The sequence below is a fragment of the Oncorhynchus nerka genome, linkage group LG3 (assembly GCF_034236695.1).
Source record: "Oncorhynchus nerka isolate Pitt River linkage group LG3, Oner_Uvic_2.0, whole genome shotgun sequence".
Classification (NCBI taxonomy): Eukaryota; Metazoa; Chordata; class Actinopteri; order Salmoniformes; family Salmonidae; genus Oncorhynchus; species Oncorhynchus nerka.
In genome coordinates this window covers 40,901,019-40,909,868 of record NC_088398.1, presented here as the reverse complement: position 1 = coordinate 40,909,868, position 8,850 = coordinate 40,901,019, and the positions used below count along the sequence as shown (strand labels likewise).

Below are 8,850 nucleotides of genomic sequence, written 5' to 3'. Positions count from 1 at the left end.
GTTTATCCATGTATGAAGCTGTTATCCAATGGGTTTCTATGGGCTGAAAGCAGTCAGATCAAATTCAATATTTCATCAAATAATTTTTACACATATTTTTTGATACCTTAAAGGGTCCTTAAAACTCAAAATCAAATATCTAAATGATCCTTGGTATGGCCATCTTAAAACAATTCCATATGTTAGCTTAGTAGAACCCCCTCGCCCTTAGGGTTAACATCTCTGTAACTGTCATTTTTGCGGAGAGATCATTTTCTAAACAAAAACTAATTAAAAACTACTTAAAGAAGCATTAGGCTCTCAGTCTGATATGCGCTTTTGAACACCTGAGTAAGCTCCCCTCACAGCACTGGCCCCGTCGTAGCCTTGACCACGGCATTTGTTCACTGATATCCCCTTACACTTTCAATCAGTTTCTTTTTTTCTTTTTTAAAACTTTTTCAGTCACATTCCTGAAGCCCAAGAAACAAACACTCAGCTTCCTAGTACTTATATAGAAACGAAAAAGGTTCATTGATCACTTATGGAGGGTTACTGTCGAAATGATTTATACAAATGTAAAAAAATTGGGGCATGGGCCCCCAGAGCTCTGATATATTTTTGAATTTCTGCCTTTATACTTGGTGGAATGTGTGCATGTTATTTTGTATTGCTAGTTATTATTACTGCACTGTTGGGAGGTAAAAACACAAACTTTTGCTGCACCTGCGATAACATCTGCCAATCTGTGTACAAGACCAATAAACTTTGATTTGATATAGATGAGTGGCCTGGAATCCCACCCCCCCCACCCCCCCAAAATAAAATAAATGAATAAATAATCATTCTGATGGCGAAGTTGACTGAAAACAAAAGTAATGTAGGTTAAGCATGTTGAGTAACGAGTAGGATTCTGTGTTTTCGCATGACAAAGAGATCTGCCTTCACAATGAAAACTAGTTTTCGAACATATACTGTATATTATGCAAAATATATGTTTTTTTATGTTATGTTATGTTTATGAACGATGACTCACGCTGCCTTGTCGACGACATGAACGAGCGGCGCAGATTACTGTTCGATTTGAAAAGGGCGCCGCTTTTACACATTCACAGTTACGGGCCACAACACGGTGCACCGCGGTTCAGCTTAATCGAACTCCCTCAATGAAGTGTATCACCCAATCGGTGCTCATATATTTTCAGCCTCCTTCAAGAGTTTGTCCAATCAGACCTGTCAAATTTAGTATCCAGTCTCGGTAGCCTGGGCATCCAATGAAAATCTAATATCCTTCCACGTTGCTTGCTTCCCCGGACGGATACCGCGAGAGTAGGCTAGGCCGCAGTTCGTCTGTATTGCGGTGAGTGCAACTGTACGAGCGGCGCCTTCTCGCCAATTCATTCAACTCTAGCAACCCATAAAACAGAGGACAGGAGGCGGTCTTGCGCTTTTACATTGAACGGAGGACGACCACCTCTTTCTACGGCTCTGCAAGCTTCCCTTTTAAATTGCGACACATACTGTGAGTATTGACGGCGTCTCAGTTTTGACGGATGGTATGGATGAAAACACAGGCTATTTTGCTTGGGTTCCGGGTGTGTTTATGTAATATTTTCTTCTAGATCGCGTGCAAACATGGCTCTTGAGTTATCTTTCCCGAGTCAACGGCAGTGTCATTTTCGACTGCCTGCTAGCCAGTTGCGAATATAGTAAGGCAGACCGCATGTGCGAGCCGGAGTTTGATGAAAGGGATGCATTGTAACGTTTTGGGAGGAGGGGGCACGATTAGTTGACAGAATGCATGGTTGTTCAGTTCAGCGTTATGTTAGTCATTTGGACAGTTCGCTTGTTGAGAATTGATGAAAAATGTTGATTGTCTCTAGATTTCGTCTAAGAAGTAAAGTACCAAGCCATCAGAATATGACCTGTATAATATAGCTTTTCAAAAGCCACAGTCATGGCCTTTGAACAAAATTGGTTACATTTTGAAATGTCTAATCTATGAATAAAACGAAAGCACCAAATTGAAATGTGGTTGGTTACATTGCATTACAAATCATAGTTGTGCATCGATCGTTGTGCTTAACCATGTGATGCAACTGAATCATGTATAGCCTACGAGTTATGCTACTGTGTTGGTTCAAGAAATGTTAGGTTTTCTTTTTGAATTCAATAGGCTTATTGACTGCTTGGGACAAATGGGTGCTTGAAGTAGACATTGAATAGTTAACCAATTTATTAGGGCAATGGGGGGGTAAAGTAGATGTAGGCAACCCCTAATCCCACAAAATGAGTAGTCTGCCAAATTGAAGTTGGAAAGATGATGCTGTAAGTAATCCATGAGGGCTGCCTACTGCAATCACAAACACTATCAATATCAGTTGATAGGGTGTCAGCAAACACACCACCGATGCCATATTCAGCACAAGAGTCAATCATCATGTCCAAACAGTGTTGTTCTACTAAACACTCTTAGGTGGGCTTGTCCTCATCGACCTACACTTCATCTCATTACATTTGCTGTAGCCAGGTACTAATTGCTGTTGTGACAGTTTTCCATGCTTAGAGGGTGCATAGGCTCTGAGCCATGGATACCTTGCCAAACCGGTGCCCAGGACACTTTTGCTGGACCATTTCATTTAGCTTCCGCTCTACCTCTTTTATTGGCGTGTTGCAGCGGAGGGGGAGCTCCCGGAGGCAAACGAATGGCTGCTCAGCGTCACCACCAAGAGCGAGGGCCTCCGTTAACCCCGTAGTGGCTGATAGGAAGCAGGCAGTAGCCGCCTCCGCTGCTCAAGCACATTACATCAGCTGTCACTCATTCACTCGCCCGCTCCGGACCCTGGCGCTTTCAGTTAGCACTCCGTACTCCCGAGGACTATGATGTGATTTCAGATGCATTAAATGATTGCTACATTAGTAGCCTTATGCCCTATTCACATTGCATCTGAGCAGTCCGTTTGTGCCAGATGCCATTCGTTTCAGTGGGTACGTCCACAACGGCGTGGTTTAGCAGCCCCCCCGTGGTTCGAGCCTCCGTTGCAAAACGGATGTCGCATACTTTGAATCTTTTCAAACTTTGCGTCATCTTTAGTGTAGCCAGAGTCAGCCAATAGAACAGGAAGTTACCCTACCACAGAACAAGATGAACATATTATGTTTTTGACAAAGGCTTTATGGGATAGCTAGCAACTTGTAAACAATTACCCATTCCTACAAGTGAGTACTATTTTCAATAGTAATGTTAAATAATACACATTGGCAGTTAAGTCAATTTATATTAGACTGTGTGTACAAAACATTAAGAACACCTTCCTGATATTGAGTATCACCCCCCTATTCTCCTCAGAACAGCCTCAATTTGTCTGGCATGGACTCTACAAAGTGTCAAGCGTTCCACAGGAATGCTGGCCCATGTTGACTCCAATGCTTCCTACAGTTGCATCAAGTTGCCTGGATGGTCTTTGGGTGATGGACCATTCTTGATACACACAGGAAACTGTTGAGTGTGGAATAACCCAGCAGCGTTGCAGTTCTTGACACAAACCGGTGTGCCCGGGACCTACCCCGTTCAAAGGCAGTTAAATCTTTTGTCCTGCCCATTCACCCTCTAAATGGCACACACACAATCGTCTCACGGCTTTAAAATCCTTATTTAACCTGTCTCCTCCCCTTCATCTATGCTGATTTGAAATGGATTTAACAAGTGACATCAATAAGGGATCATAGATTTTACCTGGATTCAACTGGTCAGGTGTTCATGTTTTGTACACTGTGTATAGGGTGTCCACCCACCGCCCAGAGTGGGTGAAAACGCACTTTGGTGATTAAATTTCACTTCCTTGTGTTATAAAAATACATTTTACCATGACAAACACAATTTTTATACATTATATACAAGAAGTTGGATTTCGTTACCTAATACATTAGATTATAAGCACCTAGCTCTGTTGAAAAATGTAACTAAACAAAACATGTTTTGTCACCTGAAACAATGTTTCTTCTTCTTGAATGCAAAGTTCATATTATTTAATGAAAAGGTCATGAATGCTATCGCTGACGAGAGATTAGCCTCTCCTCCATCTTGTCTTGCAGTGTGAAACGTTAAGGCTCTCCATCCAGTAGCGGAACGATATTCCGCGAAGATGACGTGCAGACTAATGAAATGCATCACGATGTAAACGGGGCATTATGGTGGCCTGGCTACGCTCATTTCAACCATAAAAGGTCACTGGCCCTGTCCTTGTTATTTTCGGGTTACAGTCAGGCTTTATTTTCAAGAAAGCCAGAGAGACGAGAACCCTGATTTCTTGCTGACTGTTGACAAACCTTTTCACGTTCTTTCCAATAACCCTTTATACTTCCACCAGTGATCTTTCATCCAAACTGTGGATGAAAATCATTCCTCTACTGGAATGTGGCTGGTTTTTCTCTTATTGGTAGTCATTTAGAGTTGAAGTTGATCACCACATGACCTCGGAAAGCCACACTGTTTTCTTTTGAGATCTGTTGAAGGCATGACATGGCTAGTTGTTCATCTACAACACCAGAAGTGAGAAGTTCATGGCAAGCACAAAGTTACTGATGCTGCAGCCACATGGTTCAGCCGCAAAAAGGCTGTCAATGATGACTTTCGACAAACATCCTGGAAAATTTGCTTTGCCATAGAGTTTCACACACACACACACACACACACACACACACACACACACACACACACACACACACACACACACACACACACACACACACACTCTCTCCAATCCTTGACTGGCATATCACTGCAGAGCTGGCTGATAATCGCATTAGACCCGCTTCATGCTCATTGTTAGACATAGTAATTATTATGAGGCAGATGTAGTGGCGTTTCGCACAAAGGCAGGGAACCCCAGCATCAAGTATCAGGTGTTTCATTTAGTCTAAAGTTCTGCTATTTTCTCATTTTGAGTGTGTTGTTTGTTTTGAACCCATAACGACCAGTGCTTTTGATTAGTTTGTTTTTGTTCATTAGGTTGGCCTATGTTTCCGTAACCATAATGACAGGGGGCCTGTCAATCGATCTGGTGTTTAGGGTATGGATGACCTTCCTGTCTCGCATGTGTCCGCCAGTGACAAAAAAAATACCCCCCCCCCTTGTGGTGCGGGTATCTTTTTATTATTATTTCACCCTGGCTATGCGGCGAGACCATTTCCATGTAACCGTTCTATGCGAATAAGACAAATATTGGAACACTTTCACGACACAGAAATGCCTCTGAAGATCCGTTTTCATAACATGACTTAGGCCTTCGGCTTAACATAACGTAATTTCAGTGTTCGGGATATCTATGACTAGCATATGCTTTATTTGGTACATCAGGAGAGCCAGTGCAGGGACACAACGATGGCCTCGAGGCAAATGGGCCTGCAGAGACCTCAAATGAGCAGGGCAAGAGGCACTCTCACCTGGCAGTTTACTTTTTGGTGTAGTGAAAGCTACCAGCACTAATTTGAATGACATAAAATGTGCGTGGGGCAATGCACCCTTATTAAGAGGCCCTGCCCAACAAAATAATTTGATTTAATGGTATGAAGCACAGAAATAATGAGCCTTAGAATGAAGCAAGGCAGGGCCTCGTTGTCACACTTGCAAGGCTGTGTGTTTTGGTTTTCTTTATATCTGCAAGCCTCTGCTCTGGTATGGGTTTATCAGTTCTAGTGTGGCATATCCATTTGTTAGAAGAAACCCCGTACTATTCCAAGTCGATTGAAGTGAACTGGGTTTGGAAAAAGGAAATCTCGAAGGAAATTCCTCTGGAGCGGGGAAGAATGAGCCAAAATGAATCGCCTTGCTTCAGTCGTAAGAAATCTCAGATGACGTATTATGCCTTTTGTGTATATATATATATATATATATTTTTAAAGGTTCTGGGAGAACATTGATAAAAGCACTCATCCCCACTGCACTTCAGGATTGAATTTACACTCTTCATTCCACCGAGTGTAAAAAAATTAAATAAAACAAATATAGATCTCTCGAGCTCGACAAATAACAAGATAAATGTTTCCTTTGAGTTTCTAATGAGGAAAATAAGCATTGAGGCTTAATGAAATCTCTTCACGTGATCGAGGGGATCAGTTTCATTCTCTCAGGGGCTGGTTTTAGCTGGATCTGAATGCTGCCGGTGTTGCTGTTTTTTTCATCTCCTGCAGGGGTGACTGAGGGGAATTCATAACGGAGCAATAACCTCTCATATGACTGAAACCTAATTGGGTCACAGGGCGGTAAGTGGCCCTAAAAGAAAATCTGCCCTTCTGGGAAAAAGCTGGTTTATAGGTAAAGGGAGTGTGTATGCTCAAATATGGCACAGGATCTGAACAGTTCAATAAGTTAATCTCGTTGCTGGTTAACATTACCATGTGTCCGACAACCAGAACCATCCAACTTTAAGCAGACCACACATACAAGTCACCGTTTGGGTACAGCTACAGTTGCCTCACATGTCATCTAAGCTGAAGCCATTGACTCTTGGATTGCTCATTGGTGGTGTGTTTTGTTTGGGTAAAGGGGTGACTCAAATGGAAATTAAATGCAGTGGTTTGGTTTGAAGAGAGAATTTACTGGGCTGGAAGTATTGGATTTTCGGTGGGTCTGGGGGCATTTGTGTGTGTAGAGGTAGTCTAATTGCGCTGCAGTGTGTGTCCCGGGGAGGGAGGAACATGTTTTAAAGGCCCGTTGTCAGTGCGGAGGGGGGTAGTTGCAGTTGGGGTTAGGCTGGGCTCGACGGGACCCCATCCTGCGCTCCCCGGAGGGCGCATTAGTGCCGTCCCATCTCCCCCGTCGCCAAATTTTGCAGGGCAGGAAGCTGCAGGTTGTAGCCATTCATGCTGAATACATTTGGATGTTGAGACTTAGTTGCGTCATTATTTTAAAGCAAGAGACAAGAGAAAGCCCTCCAGAGATTAGAACAAATAACTGTGTGTGTGTGTTGGGTCCCTGTGGTATAGCAAGGGCCCTTCTTGACATGTCCTTTCTTATGCAAGCGGTTTCGTAACCTCTAACATCCACTGAAGATGGACGTTCAGAGGACAAGGGGGAAAGGGCTAACGCACACGACAGACGTGGTTAGCGTCAGCTACTCACTGCAACATCAAAGTGCATGGGCACATGCACACAGGGTCACTCCACCGCCATCGAGAGCCCTCTGTTCCACTGCCACCCAGAACCTTCCAGTCCACAGCCAGGCCAGTTGGGGCTGGCTAATATCAGCCTTTTACCCATACACAATCATCACCAAAGGTTAGGGGCTAACATGGCGTGGGATGGCTTTCAATTTAATAGACCTCGTTTTTCACCCAAGTTACCCATATATAAAAATAAATAAAAACATTTTGGTATTGCCAAACATTAATTTTGTTTGTTTAAATTTACTGACAATACAGGTTTCCATACAGATTGCAAAATAGTTGGGAGGAAATTTTCGATGTACCGATTCCATGGCACACGTTTTATGAACTGATACACAAAACGACGGCGGATTCAAAGCGTAGTGTTTTTCAATGTAGATTATTATTCAACATTCTTGCAACCAATAGAATGTCATATATATATATATATATATGTATGTATGTATGTATGTATGTGGGGGATACAACCATCCCAACTCTGCAGATTTTTGCTGTGAAGAGACAAAATCAATAGCTAACTTTTTTTTGTCTTGTTGGTACTGTCCATATGTGGCTCGTCTTTGGTCGCAGGTTCAGGAATGGCTGAATAATTGCAACATTTACCTGTAGCTAACTATGCAGCTGGCACTTCTGGGTGATTCTGAAAAGTCGTAGTCAATTGATCAATAGTAGAATAATTGCGACGGTGTTTATCTTTATTTTACAATCAATAGAAACTATGAGAATAGATTGGTTCGGAGCTTTTGTGAAATGGCACAATAGAAAATTGTATGTGGCAGCTAGGAGTCATGGTGCTCAAAGCACCAGTCTGATGCGCCTTTCTCAGTGGACATTGTGGAGGCCACTGGGATAACACAGTCCATCACTCTTAAGACATTTGATACGGACATTTTATATGGTTATATTATGCAAAAATAATGGTGCAACACTATGTAATCTAATATTTTCAAACAAATGTGATTTATCCGGTGTTGGATACCGTTGCTGTCCGCGGTTCTGAAACATAATCTTCAGTGCGCCATAGAATTAGCGCTTTTCCCCACCATGTTGCAATGTGCATAACAGCAAAGTTAACCAGCATATTGAGAACAACGTGGCGTCAGGCAGCAGAGACTTTGCCTGCCTTTGCCTAATTGTCTAAGACATTTGAGTAGAGTGGAAACCAACTTTAATTAGGTCTATAATCAATAGCCTAACTGTTAAATGTGCCTGGCTTTATAAATCATCCATTTATATTTACAGAATTAAGACAGGTCTTGCTTCTGTTGCCTGTTTTAAACAAACACTCAATAGCCTACTGATTCTGTGAGCACCGAGCCTCATGCAACGGCAAAATGTCGTATACATTAATTTCACATGCTGTAATAAAGGTGTTACTGTTATTTTAATTCTCATTAGAACAGACTTAATACTTTAATTTTATTTAGTGTTTACACTGTTCTGAACAGGCAGTAAAAATGATATAGTAATCTAACAGCACCTGTTTGTCACACACAATATGCACAGCGCTTGCTCCTATACTCTCATTATTACAGTTAGAATGATCATTATAATAATAAGTAATGTCAACATTAGTAGCCTAGTATAACCACCATTGCGCTGTAGGCTTAAGAGCGCGTCCTGTTTCGTCTTAATAGCGTAACTTAGCTAGGCCTATATTTCAATATATAGGCTACTGTTAATTCGTCCATGCCATCGCACAAC

The 8,850-nt window shown here is 42.2% G+C and overlaps 1 protein-coding gene across 3 annotated transcripts in view; it reads left to right on the top strand.

The window, feature by feature from the left end:
- Window positions 1-1,302: 1,302 nt before the first annotated feature.
- LOC115107867 (double-stranded RNA-specific editase 1-like) overlaps window positions 1,303-8,850 on the top strand; it is a 200,672-nt gene continuing 193,124 nt past the window's right edge. For all 3 annotated transcript variants that reach the window (XM_029631599.2, XM_029631580.2, XM_065011767.1), the window contains exon 1: window positions 1,303-1,501. The gene's annotated coding sequence lies outside the window, so the exon portion shown is untranslated. The remainder of the gene's footprint in view (window positions 1,502-8,850) is intronic.